General features: G+C 36.5%; 1 protein-coding gene across 1 annotated transcript in view; it reads right to left on the bottom strand.

Moving 5' to 3' along the window:
* The window catches only part of LOC143177176 (TWiK family of potassium channels protein 18), a 53,315-nt gene extending 39,617 nt beyond the window's left edge, over nt 1-13,698 (bottom strand). The window contains exon 1 of the mRNA XM_076374988.1: nt 12,785-13,698. The gene's annotated coding sequence lies outside the window, so the exon portion shown is untranslated. The remainder of the gene's footprint in view (nt 1-12,784) is intronic.
* Between the last annotated feature and the right edge of the window lie 203 nt (nt 13,699-13,901).

The raw sequence follows: 13,901 nt of genomic DNA, 5'->3' as shown, positions 1-13,901 counted from the left end.
TCATCTACGTAAATAGTTAGTATGAGATCACAATACGTGTATACGCAATTATTACTTACTAATCTTTGGAAACCATTTTCGACTAGAAACATATCGATTGCATTGTTCCAATTCCGACCCGATTGTTTCAATCCATAAATTGGTTTCTTCAATTTCGCCACTTTGGTATCTAAACCATTATATCCTGGCGGCAATCTCATGTAAATCTCTTCGGTTAACTCTCCGTATAGGTATGCGCACTTAACATCTAAATGGTGTACTTTCCAACCTTGACACATGGACATTGCTAGTAACAATCTAATTGTTGAAATACTTGCGACTGGGGCATAAGATTCAAAATAGTCTACGTTCTTTTTCTGACCGAAGCCCTGTGCTACTAACCTCGCTTTATATCTAATGATGTTTCCTGCCGGGTCTGTCTTAACTTTATAAACCCATTTGCTTCCAATACATTGCATGTGTTCGACTTTATCAACAATTTCCCAAGTATCCCTATTCTCTAAACTTTGAAGTTCCTCATCCATGGCTACTTTCCACTCCTCGCATTGAGGTAAAGACATCGCATGTTCAAACGTTAATGGTTCTATTACCTCAGCTAGGTTGATCTCTACGTTCTTAGGCTTACCTTTACAGCCCCAAGGATTTCTCACTACCTTTCCCCGTCGCCCAGTGCGAATAGGTGTTTCCTTATAGGGTACTTCTTGGAAACTAGCATCGTAATCAACATCAGTCTTTTCATTGTTATATTCCACTTCCTGAGTTTCGTTCGTTAACGAGTTACTCGTATTTTTGTCTTCACCTGGTTCTGTATCTTCTTCTACCTTTTCTAATTCTGCTTCATTCCTTGTATCAACTATAGTTTCCCCGAAGTCACTTACTGCCTCATATGTGTTCTTCCTGTAAATATAATCGAATCCACATATCTCCTCCACAAACTCTACATGTTTTGAATGTATAATATCATCTTTTGATGAATCCCATAATCTATATCCTCTAGTCTGATTCGAATAGCCTACAAATATGCACTCTTTTGCCCTCGAGTTGAGTTTGCCATGCTTTGGAAGGTGCACATACGCTAAACATCCAAAAATCCTTATGTGCTTTACGCTTGGTTTATTTCCAGTCCATATGCCTTCTGGAACATTATTGCCAATTGCTGCATGTATTGTTCTATTTTTAATATAGCATGCGGTTAATAAAGCTTCCGCCCAGAACTTATCAGGTAATTTTGCTGTTTTCAGCATTGCACGCACAAGATCAAGCAACGTCCTATTGACTCGTTCTGCTACCCCATTCATCTGTGGAGTATACGCGTTCGAGCGCTCATGCTTTATTCCCAAACTGTCAAGAAATGTAGTCATATCTTTATTACAGAATTCTAGACCATTATCTGTTCTTATTCTTTTTACCTTTCTATCTGTCTCTCTCTCTACTCTAACAATATATCTTTGTATGTAGCTCATTACTTCATCTTTAGTTTTTAAACAATAGACTGTTATTTTTCTTGAGTAATCATCCGTGATTGTGAGAAAGTACCTCGAGCCCCCTATTGACTTTACAGGTAAAGGTCCACATAAGTCTGAGTGGATTAGTTCTAATACATTCTTCGTCTGTCTAATCCCTATGTTTCTACAAGGTGCTTTTGTAGATTTTCCTACACTACAACCATCACAATGGACATCCTTGATTTTTACCTTTTCTAGTCCTCTAACTAAATCCTTACTAGATAGCTCATTAATATTTCCCACGTTCACATGACAGAACCTTCTATGCCATTTATCACTATCATTCAATTTATTATTGCAAGTAATATGTGTCTCAGCTGGATTTGAACTATTTCTAATGACCTTAGCTCTAACTATGTATAACCCATTCTTGCAAATGGCCTCCCCCACTATCATATTAGTCCTTTTATTTAATATTTGTAACTTATGATTATCTATAATCAGTCTTTTCTGCCTACTCTCTATTTGTGACGCAGATAACAAATTTCTTCTCACATTAGGAACATAATACACATTATACAATGTAATACTGAACGTCTTATTGCCTACGTAGGTTTCTATGTCAATGTCGCCAATACCTACTGCCTTTAAACTATTTTGCGCACTGCTATCCGCTGAGTAAATGGTTTCATCTACTATAGGTTTATAATTACTAAACCAGCTTTTGTTTTTGCATATGTGATGTGTCGCACCACTGTCTACTAACCATGAATTATCAAGCTGTACATTATTTAATTCTAGCAAGAACGCATCTTTGTACTTACATTGACTCGACGTACCACTTTTCCAATTCGCCCTTTTATTTTTATCTTTTAACCTACAGTTGGTAGCAATGTGTCCTTGTTTTCCGCAGGCGAAGCACTTCCTTTCATCCTTCTTCTGTTCAATCTGCTTATGCAACGTTCCCTTAACCTGGTGGTATGCTTCCTTCCGTTTTTCTGTATACGTAGACTCCTTCGCTGTCCTCCTCTCGTACTCGCTAAGTAGCATTCCTTTTACTTCTGATGACTTGAATTTCTCGTCATCAAGGTTTGCCAATGCCATCACAATTCCCTCATAACTGTCTGGCAAACCGCACAGCATCGAATATGCCAAATCGTCATCACTTATGTCGTAACCAGCCTCCTTCAGGCTGTCGCTGCATATTTTCATTCTTGATAGATATGACGTCATGGTTTCATCTGTCTCAAGTTTTATTGAGACCATTTGTTTCTTAAGCTGTAGTATTCTTGGCCGGGATTTTGGCTCAAAGACTTTCGCCAAAGTTTGCCAAGCCTCAGATGGCTTTTCGCAGTCCATAATATGAATCTGGTGTTCTGGTTCGATGCTAAGTGCTATCGTGGCCAAAGCTTTCTCTTCTTTTCGGTTAAATCTTTCTCTCGCCTCTGCATTGTCTGCCGGCGGCTGACCAGCTTCGCCGGTTACGTGTTGCCACAATTCGCGTTGAACTAAAGCCATTTTTGTGTTGTATTTCCACGAACGATAATTGTTTCCGTTTAATTTATCAATTCGATCCACGATCTGACTCGAATTAGCCATTGCGTTTTTACTTTCACTCGTTCGTCTATCAAGCACGTGGTTGTACGAACATAACCTTACTTATATAGCCCTTTTCACGTGGGTAATCTTTCTTTACTTCGTACTCACTTGCCCTGATTTTTGCGCAGTGGAATCATTGCCTGGACCCATAACCTTGATGGTGATTTTGTGGATCAATAAACAAAATATATTTATTCACTTCGACTTTACATCGTATGTTAATACACGCTGTATCGTTCAGAACTACGCAATCGAATCTAACAGACAGAAAACAAATTACGACCGACAGACACCACTGGCGCTACACTTGCACACGCCTCGTGCGTCTCCAGTACCGCGCGTATTTCAAATGTGGGACAAATCTCTATCATATAGCATTATTTCATAAATACTGCAGTTGTTTTGTACAAATTTTCATTCTTGAATACGTATCTAAAAAATATATTTGAATTTTTCTATAACATAAGAATATATATTACATGTATACAATGCATGTAGGTGCGTATGTAGGTTTTATGGAGAATTAAAATAACGCGTTTGATGTCGCGGTTAGCCGCTTTGTTCAACGCACACAACCGCACACAACCATACACAACACATGAGAAAACAAATACAATAAATCACATATACACGGAGACGTTGCGTTGTGTCTGTTTCGACACTGCACCTAAGCAGTGGAAATTCCTCGATAAAACACAAAGAAAAAAGTAGAAAAAAGTTCAAATATATCTGTTAAATATTTATTTACGAATCAAAATTTGTGTAAAAAGATTACAATGTTTGTAAAATACTGTTATATGCAATTTAAGTATTTAAAAAAAGAAAGAAAGAGTAGTCTGTATACTAGGTATCGAACCTGGGACCTGTCACTTACAATTAAATTACCATTCGCAATTACCTAACCGCTCATTTCGGGATACTATTAACTCCTCAACATATGTATAGGTTGTGGCAGGGCGTATGGTACAATTGAGAAGAGGGTGATTGGATGAAACTGAAAGTAACGAATATAATCTTTGTACATGGTACTTAGTTTTAGTTTAAAGATTCGTCTGATATATGTGTATTTCATTACTCCTGGGACTCATACATGTATGAAAGTATAAGCGGTGCTAATGTTATTACAGTTCGTACTCCAGTCTGCGTATAGATTTGTTTTAATTGTTACTAAGAAATACGCATTAGCACGAGATATTTCACAAAATGTCATCGTTTAATTTCTAGATTCATCCCTCAGAATTTCATACAACTCTCTGAGGGTCACACTGAAGAGTCTCTTTCTAATTGTAAGTTGGAAAGTGAAAATATTTGGATCATCCAAAAGATCGCGCGTGGCTCGTAACTCTTGCCCGCGACTTGGATAGCGTTTGAGTTTCAAGAGCGAGAGAGTAAACTTCACTTTAAATTGGGCTTCTCTTTTAACTTTCCGAAGCTGTCTGAAGTGGTCTGAAATACCGAATTCACGTACACTCAGCTGGCACGGTAGTGTGTGTAACGAAGAGGGAAATTTTTAGTAATGCACGTCGCCAATTTGGATATCACAGATTCCGATTGCACATCGGCAGCCTTCGTAATTAGGTACCGCCTCGTTTGCACAAGCCCAACTAAACTTGTCACATGTTTTACTCTGTTTTATCGATAACCCAGCAAAAAGTAATGCTGATATATGAGTTTACGGGAGCTAATTTTTCGTCTTTATATGAGAAGCTTTTGAGCTGGGAAAGGGTTCATTCGAAAGAAAAAAGTTCAATGGAGCGTAGTTAACTCGTGATTTTGTTCAAAACACTATCTAAATTACATAAAATTGCTTGTATTTCACGACTGTGAACGATTGATTTTTGCTCTGCTTTATAATACTCGTATTACTAAATATTAGCAGAATCTCGTTACATCACAAGTTGACAGCGCTGCATTGAACTTTTTTCTTTCGAATAAACCCTTTCTCAGCTCAAAAGCTTCTCATACAAGGACGAACAGTTAGATCACGTAAACCCATCAATTTTTTTGAAACTACAATTTATATCATTTTTTGTTACAGTCACACATGTTTACTGTATGTACTATACTTATGTAAATATTCTTTAATATGTGCTCACTTAAATCCAATTATAAATCAGGTTATCACTTTTTAATTTTTACTTCTTAAAATGTCTTACTTATTCCTACCTCTAATAATGAAAACATATTCAGAATAGAATAAATAAGTGTTAGCAGTGTATGCGTGGTGGGATTAAATGAAATAAATATTAATATATAGTTATTACATGTATAATAATAATAATACTGTTACGATAAAACATAAGAATAGATGAATGAAAGTAATTTATTGATTTATAGAGATTAAAATTTTAACAAAAGTTATTTCATAATTGAATTGATTAAGGAATGAAATAAAAATTCTAGGTAATTTATTTTTTGTTACAAATAGAATCCAAACAAACGTATTTGTGAATAAAGTTTCAGAAACAGGAACGTCTTTTCAGAAATGATTTATTGACACCTAGACTGTCATGTTACATTTTATGCAATTGCAAGTGATATTGAAAGAAATATCCAACGGATATCACTAGAAGTTATAAAACAGAACAAGGTACTATAAAATATATATATATATAAAGATGATTAGAAACAATATAATTTTAAATGTTATATTTAAATTTGTTTGTCATTTTTATGACTTTGATTATAATTTTTAATAATAATGGCGTCGAAATCAAATAGTTCATCAAGTTAAAATTATATATTAGAGGCTATTATTTTCATTTTCTATTTGAAATCTGCGCCCTTCCCCGAAATTCAAAGAATTCACAGAAAAATCTGCAACCCCCCTACATTTTTATCATCAAGGTTTTCGAGGGTTCTAAGTTCCGAGAAGCTTTTGTCGCTTCGGAGACAAATCGAATTCTCTAAAACCGCAGAATCTTTTAGAGATTCCTTTGCACCCGAGCTTGTCGAAACGAACGGTAAACAGCTTGGCTCTCTCGTCAAGAGTGTTAAGTGAAAATTGTTCTACCAGAGGATTAATTTGTTGAACCTTGTATCATTCCACGTATTTATCTACTTCATCCAATTACGCTGGACGATATTAACGTGGTTTCTTTCTCTCATCTCTCGTGCGGAAATTTCCGCATTCCGAAGTGTTCGCCACAAAATGGCGCGAACGAGAGGCAATTCGAATTTCCTCCTATCCAATTTCTTCCTTTGCCTTTTTTTCTCGTCAGGTTAAAAAACAGCGCTGGCTGAATGCTTTCGAGAGGTTGTAATCCTAAGGGTCTCCCTGGTAAATGGGGCTTTCCTTTTTCACTTTCACCCCCTCCTATCTCCGTGCTCTTACGCCTTTCTTTCTCGTCCAGCTAGAAGAAGAGGGATTAAGGGTAGACTTTAGGTGAGTATCCTTGCCGTCTTTCTTGGTCCTTTGAAGCCTTTATTAGCGACGTTTATGTACTCCGGGGCTCGTGAAACTCTCCTTTCCGGAAACTTATCGCCCCGAGCATTTCGAATAACACCCCGACCACGATGTTTTCTTCCGGCTCTCGCGCACGCCCTGTTTTTCCACCCCTGCCCCTCCACAGCAACCCTCGTTTCTCGCCGCAGCCGTCTGCAGCGTCAGACGCGGAGCTTAATTAAGCTCCTCTGCTTCGACATATCTTTCGCGTTTCGTATTTCGCGCCAGACGGTTTGAATTAATAAAATGAAAGAAGGAGAAAGGATAGGATGATCTAAAGATCGAAATGAAGCACGTAGATTTCAAGGAATTATACATATATGTCTATCTCGAGGTCTGAAAGGAAAATACAAGTTGAGGGATTTGTTTAGGAAAAAGTGTAGGATGGAAATGAATTAGTTTTTACATTTTAATACCTAAGATAAATATGTACCATAGTAAGTGATGTGTCTGCCTGGGTTAGGTATAAATCATTACAGTATTTCCATGATATAGGCTTATTACTTAATGGCGAATTTATAGCGTGAGATTTATTATCGTGGTTAACTCATGCTTGTAGAATAGTACTTTAGTCTTCTCAAAAATGGTAAATGGCAGTGCTTGCAAATAAAATTTTTCCACTCTAACAATTTCAAATTATAGAGAATGCAATAAGAAGGAAATGCTGTATGTATACAGATTTGTTATTGATGTGTGTTCATAAGTTTTTTTTATGGGAGACTAAATTATTGTTAAGAAGCTAAGTTAATGTTTCTTAATGTTATCTTCACTGTCCACTAATGTCTATATTTACAATAATGTAGTAGAGAGTAGAAATCATCTACACATTTTTGATACATATTTATTACTTATTAGAAATTCTTTTTAGATATGTTTCCAATCGACGAGTCTGGGGTAAATGCCGTGGAATTTATCACAATCCTCTTACCAAAAGCTCTCCTCTTGGCCACATTCTTCAGAAACAATATTCCTATTTTTTAGCAATATGGCGCCGGGCCGGTTGCCATCTTTAAACACTCGCTCTTCTTCCAAACAGTCACGTGACACCCGATAGCTTGAAGGCCCAACATAGGCATTAGCCATTGATCGCCAACGGGACTGTTTAGTTTCATTCATGACCTCTTCCATGGCTATGCACCCTGAGTCCCTATAATAAATCCTTCTAAAGTCAAATAGCCTGGCTAACTGCCTTCGAAACTCTTCGAAAATAAGCTATCGCTAACATATTAGTATTATGCATTACAATGGGGCATCAGATTTGTCCATATTTGTAGTGAAGAGTAGTATTGCAACGTTAACAATTAGTAAAGATGTCTCTACCAATATGAAGTCTGTGATTTATTTCACGCAAACTATAAAATTAGACAAAAATTATTTTACACTTTAATACAGATACATTACTAACAATATCATATTAGGTATGATTAATTTAATAAATGTATTTGTCTTAAGATGCGAGATACTTTTTTATTGGCTGTGTAAAACCAAAAAAACAAGAACAGCTAGAAAGTGCATTGCTTGGAGATCTTCAATTGTTAATCATATTTTCTTACAAAATACTTTATCACAAAATAATGATGACTTGAAAGTGAAATATGAAATACATCAGTGTAGAAATAATTCTTTCATAATTATTAAAAAGCTGGAATTGAAATTAAAAGGAACCATATCGCCGAGTATTTCTGCATTCAATTTGTTTCTCAAAAAATACATTTACTAGCAACTATATGTTTGTTGATCATTAACATTTTTAAAGATGAATATAGAAAAATCTAATACATGGTACTTAACTACACGTTTAGTAGGGTTCCATGTCCCAGAATAAAATGAAAATAGAAAATATAGATATTGCATTTGAGACTCCGTTTCCTAGCCGTTACTAATTGTTGAAAATATGCGTGAAATGTGTCTGACGCGAGGACTTATTCTTCTTCCAGCAGACGTTACTTAGGTGATTCGCAACGGAGCTAGTAGAATAAGCCGTTGGCAGTAGTACGAGATAATCCCCTGTCAGACGCGTTTTCTGTGTACTTTTAAAAGTTAGTAACTTGAAAATGAAATTTCAAACGCAGTATTGTCATTCTTGACTTTCGTTTTATTTTGGTAGGTAGAATTACTCCTTAAAATTCGTAAAATGTGTCACATATTTTGTGTAGATATTGTTATTATTTCATAAATAAGTGTTTGTATCAATTTATACCTGAATTTTTTTCTGCGAAATTGTCTGAATTTGTATTTTCTTTCTGCCCTGTACGATTTACTTTTTCAAGAATACGGTAAAACCTCAATAGTGAGAATATTAATTAACAATGCGATGAACTATTGGAACACTCTTTTACAGAATATTTGTTTAGCTAGCTGTAAAATTAAGAAACCGAAAAAATTTACTAAATGCTGTTTTAAAGCATTTTGCATTTATATTAATATTAATGAAATGTTTCAACGTAAACAGTTTTTTTGCCATCGAATCCGATGTATTCTGTTATCCAAGAGCTGTATGGTATAATTTATTTTGAGTAGCTGAGGTTTTATAGTGTAGAATATAACATAATTATCACTTTTATTATTTGATAAATCAAACAAGAGTGTATTTATTATCACATATAGACGGTTTCGTAAAATGTAAAAAACGAGATTCTGATAATAACAGAATAAACACACATTCTGTAGAGTAAAAAGTTGATACAATTTATCTGAAAATTACACCAGTGATATTATTATCGAGGACAGTATAATCTCATTTTGCAGAGTCAGATGAGCAAAATCCCCATAAACTGTCAATCATTTTTTCGATATTCTATAAAAATATTAGAATCATGAAAATATTCGAATTTTTGACAGTTAGTCCCCGAATAGAAAATATAGAATACAGTTTTTCAGAGAGTGCTTTATTTTGGAAGAAATTAAATTTTAAGGTAAAACCGTGTACGAAAAAACTTCATTCTCTATTTCCGACTCAGTTTTATAAAGGAATTATCACTCTACTGGTTATATCACGATTTCGCAAACATTATATATAGATCTTGTTTCATAAAATAGATAGAAATCTAAGTCCGAATAGTTCGTACAGCTCTGAAGGACATTTCCTACTGCACAGTAGTCACATTCTTTATGTAGATTCTACAAAAGTGCAAAAATTAGTCGTCGTTTTCTGCATATTTTTTTGAAGCCTTTCCCTGCGCTATAATACAGAGTGTTTCAGAATCGGTAATATAATACAAGCTGAAGCTTAGTGATTCTACACAACAAAAGAAGTAACACATATGGAATAAAATTATTTGAAACCGTGCTTCGTTTTTTGAGAAAATTGGTTGAATTTTAGCCGAGTACTATCGAAGTACAGTTTTAGATACTTCTGGGGTAAATGGAAAGGGGGGAATTTTTCTAGCTTACAGTGGAGAAAGTCAGTGGTCAGACCGTGAGTATTCCCCTTACCCCGTATACCCCTTAAGCATCCAAAATTATACTTCCGTACGTTTGCATCTGACCATTATTCGGACGCTATTTTCTCGAGAACGTAGCACGACATAAAAAAATTTTATTCTATGTTTTTCATTTATTTTTTCACGTAGAATTATTACCTTTCTGTTTGCACCACTAGTTCTGGTTCAGGTGTACTCTATATACGAGGTATTCGACAAGTGTTAGAAATTTTTAAAAGTGATTCCACATGTTAAAATAAAATGAAGATACAGATAGACGAAATTGGGCTTCAGACTTTGTTTTCAAGTTACTAATTGTTGAAATATCTAAGAGATGCGTGAAATATGCTTGATTCAGGACTTATTTTACTAATACACACTGATAGTAGAATAGATCAAGATACACAACACGTGAAATTTAGACGTTTTTGTCACAATTAATAACTCTAAAACAACAACCCCAAACGCAATTTAGGGTTTCGTTTAGCAATTAATTGAAACTTAATTTTCTCGAAAACGTAGCACAATATTAAAATGTCCACTCATTATATTTTCCGCTCATTTTTTTACCACTTATTACTTTTCCATTTGTACTGTCAATTTAGGCATACCCTGTGTAACCATAACTGGATAACCCTATATTTAGAAAATATTCAAATTATACTAACTATTTGAATGATCAAGTAGTTTTCAAATATTCAAATACAGGACTCAACAAAGAGTAGAAACCTCACTTTATACCACATTTGCGTGATATCAACCTGTAACTGTCCCACGTAATCTCGTCGTTCCCTAACCGAAAATGAACCTCAAATTTCCTAAATTGTCCTCGTGGTACAATAATAGTAAACCAAGGGGAAAACAAAGGGCGTCATTTGTGTGCCTCATGCGTAGAATACGCATGGGACCAGTTACGTTAAAAGATTCGTTATACGTTCTCGGAATTACAAGTATGTTCGAGGTGGTGGTAAGAGGGGTGAAAGAGTCGCGGTAAGACAGGAGCAACGTGAACGAACGAAGCCAAGAGGGAGAGGAAATAACGAAAAGAAAAGGGTCGATGGGAAGAAGGGCTGAGAGGAAGAGGTTTCCGTGCGCGGGAATGACAACCATAGCCGGAGCTTCGTCATTATGAATTATCTATGTGGAAGTGACGCCTGCGCCTTTACGCCGAGTAAAAGCGAATTTCACTGACGAATCGACAGACGCGTCTCGCTGTTGCCGATCGAATGACATAACTGTACAGAAGAACAGCCCTTACGGGAAATCATTCTGATCTCGTTCTTCGTCTCGTGCATATAAGGTGACCTAGAAAATCTGATGTTCAAACAGTGATCAAAAACGTATAATTTAATGAAAATTTGATAAAGGCAGAGAAAAATAATGATCGATGTGCGATTCAATATAGTAATTGAATTTATATTGGATTATGTTAGAAACATACTATACGTATGATCAAGCAAACCATAAATCATGTTGTATGTCATAAATGGAATTTAAATTGAATCGTATTTCTGTGAAGATTGAATTGCAAATTTATACGATGCTTGATGCTTTTTATAGATAATATATTTTGTGTATTTTAAAGAATATTGCGAGATTAATATGCGTATTTCATTTCTGGAATATTGAACAAAAATCTTAATGAATATTTGCTTTTGATCAAGTATAAATAAGTAGACAGAGTATATCTGGTATAGGTATGCTATGTCTGCGAATTATATTGTTGACTAATACACCTGTAGCTGCTGATTAAAATCATACTACCGTTCATATGGCATTTTTCCTATAAAATAAAATTGTAATTAGAAATATAAGTATTTTATAAATGAATATGTTTTATAATTAGTCTTATATATTTTCTCATTGCTGTGGTGGCACCTCATATATGTATATCTATTATGTCTAAATTTTCAATCTACTTTTTAAATCGCTGGTATATTTCTCCAATGATTTTTAATATTGTTTTCGTCTTAGTTAAATCTTCCATCTTTTATGAATCAAAATTTTGAATTGGAATTTGTCTTTTATCACTTTTTACCACGTCAAAACTGACAAATTTAGTTAAAATTTGGTGAATCTAGAGAACATTTGTCGTGAATTGGATTCGAACGGATCGTTTAACTTTTCACGCTCGAGGAGGCCTCGTCGGGTGAAGTAATTTCGTCGATGTCCTGTTCATAGTGTTAATAGCTTCCGATAAATGTCCCTCGTGTCTTTGTTGGCTGTTCCGGCACGTTTTATGTCCGTCGATTCGTCAGCGAAATTCCCTTTCATCGGCTTTCATCGAATGACTTTTAGAACCACGTTCGAAAGCTTGGTCAAAAACCCAATCATCCTAATCTTGGTTCGATTTTCGTCAAATTTCTACCTGCATTTTAGAGGACGTATGAATGAAATAGGACAAGAATGGCATTTAACCTAGAATACAATCTTTTTACTGTCAACAAGTACGTATCTCCAGTTTTGTAATTCAGTCACATATTCGTATCATTTTTGCAAATAATTTAATTCCCTTCTTTGTTATTTTGTATACATATATTATATAGGTAAGCTAGAACAGAAATCTAGCAGCGTCAGTTGCTTTATAGATCAGAAGCCCCAGCCTACCTACCTAGGTTAGCAATGGTACCCTTGGGATTTTTTTATTTCATAAGTATGTACTTAAAGTGTTTTCATTTCGAAATATAAAATTAGTAGATCTTTCATTTGCCAGATTAAAAGGTGAAGCGCACCGGAACTGCGGTAACTGACGATAAAAATCGCGAACGTGTCCCGGATCCACGGCGAGCGCACATGTCTCCGGCAGTGGCGCATTGATTCGAGGAACCGTTCGAAAAACTTTCTTCGAAACTCCTTCGCAACTTCCCACTTACCTTGCTAGTCTCGTATCGTGGCAGCCTTCAATATCCCACGGCCGTTTCGCGAAGCATTTCAATCCTGAACGAAGTTTCCCCAGTTACTCGTCGAATTGCCCGAATCTGCCTGACAAGAACGCTGCTGCCTTTTCTGGCCCAGAAATCTTGAAAATTCACTCCTTGAGCGATTTCTTCGTTAAAACGACAGTTCTCGAAATTCTTTGCTGCTGGTTGATTCGAAGGAACACTTTATGGTGGAACTGACGAGATGATTTAGATCCTTAGATGGGGTTCCTTGATTCGTAAGAAATACACTGCCTTGGAAGGTGTGACTGAAGTTTCGGACACTGACCGCACTGATCGACAGTCTTGTTTTCTATAACTCTACTTTTGGGTGTTTACTTTTGCTTGAAAACGCCTAGGAGCCAACTTCCCTGTTGTGTACATTGATTCACATTCATAAGCACAGCCCTGTCATCTATTACTTATGTATGCTTAACACAGTCTCTTCACCGGGGAAATGAGAATCATGGCTTTCCAGCGAATGGAATTTAAACTGCCCTGTTTCTTGACAATTTTTGTTGAACCAAGCTTTTGTTCCATCTTGAACGTTCGATGACAAGAAACCCCAAATATTCCACTATCCTTCGTCAGAGCCATTGATGGAATCTGTGTAGAAGGTTCAGCCTAGCCCTACGTGAGGATATATTTCTTCAACTTGCCACGTTGGTTTGCGCTTCGTCTCAACGCAGCATCCTCGCAATCCTGACGCGTACCCACGACATCGAACCTTGTTTGGACGCAGCTGGACGTGGGTGAACGGTCGATGGACATCGATCAGGACATCTGGCCGATGAGGGTCAGGTCACAGCAGCAATATCGGTGCGATTCGACGAGAGAGGCGAGGTTGGAGATGAGACGGCGTTCGTCGAGTGCCGTGGAAACTATCTGCCGTCCATGAAGAGCGTCGCCGGCACGGACGCACCCCGTAGACGGGGTGCATAGGGCGCAAGATCAGCCACCAAAGGTTCCTGTGCGCGTGCGCAGCCTCGTGCAGTCCGATCGCCGCATAAAGTAACGCCGCAGCCCCGTTCCGACGACCCTCTCCTGCTATTTCTAGCCTCTCACACTTTTA

Source organism: Calliopsis andreniformis, chromosome 3 (assembly GCF_051401765.1).
Source record: "Calliopsis andreniformis isolate RMS-2024a chromosome 3, iyCalAndr_principal, whole genome shotgun sequence".
Taxonomy (NCBI): domain Eukaryota; kingdom Metazoa; phylum Arthropoda; class Insecta; order Hymenoptera; family Andrenidae; genus Calliopsis; species Calliopsis andreniformis.
Note: the sequence above shows the minus strand (reverse complement) of the source record. Positions and strands in the feature narration are given on the sequence as shown.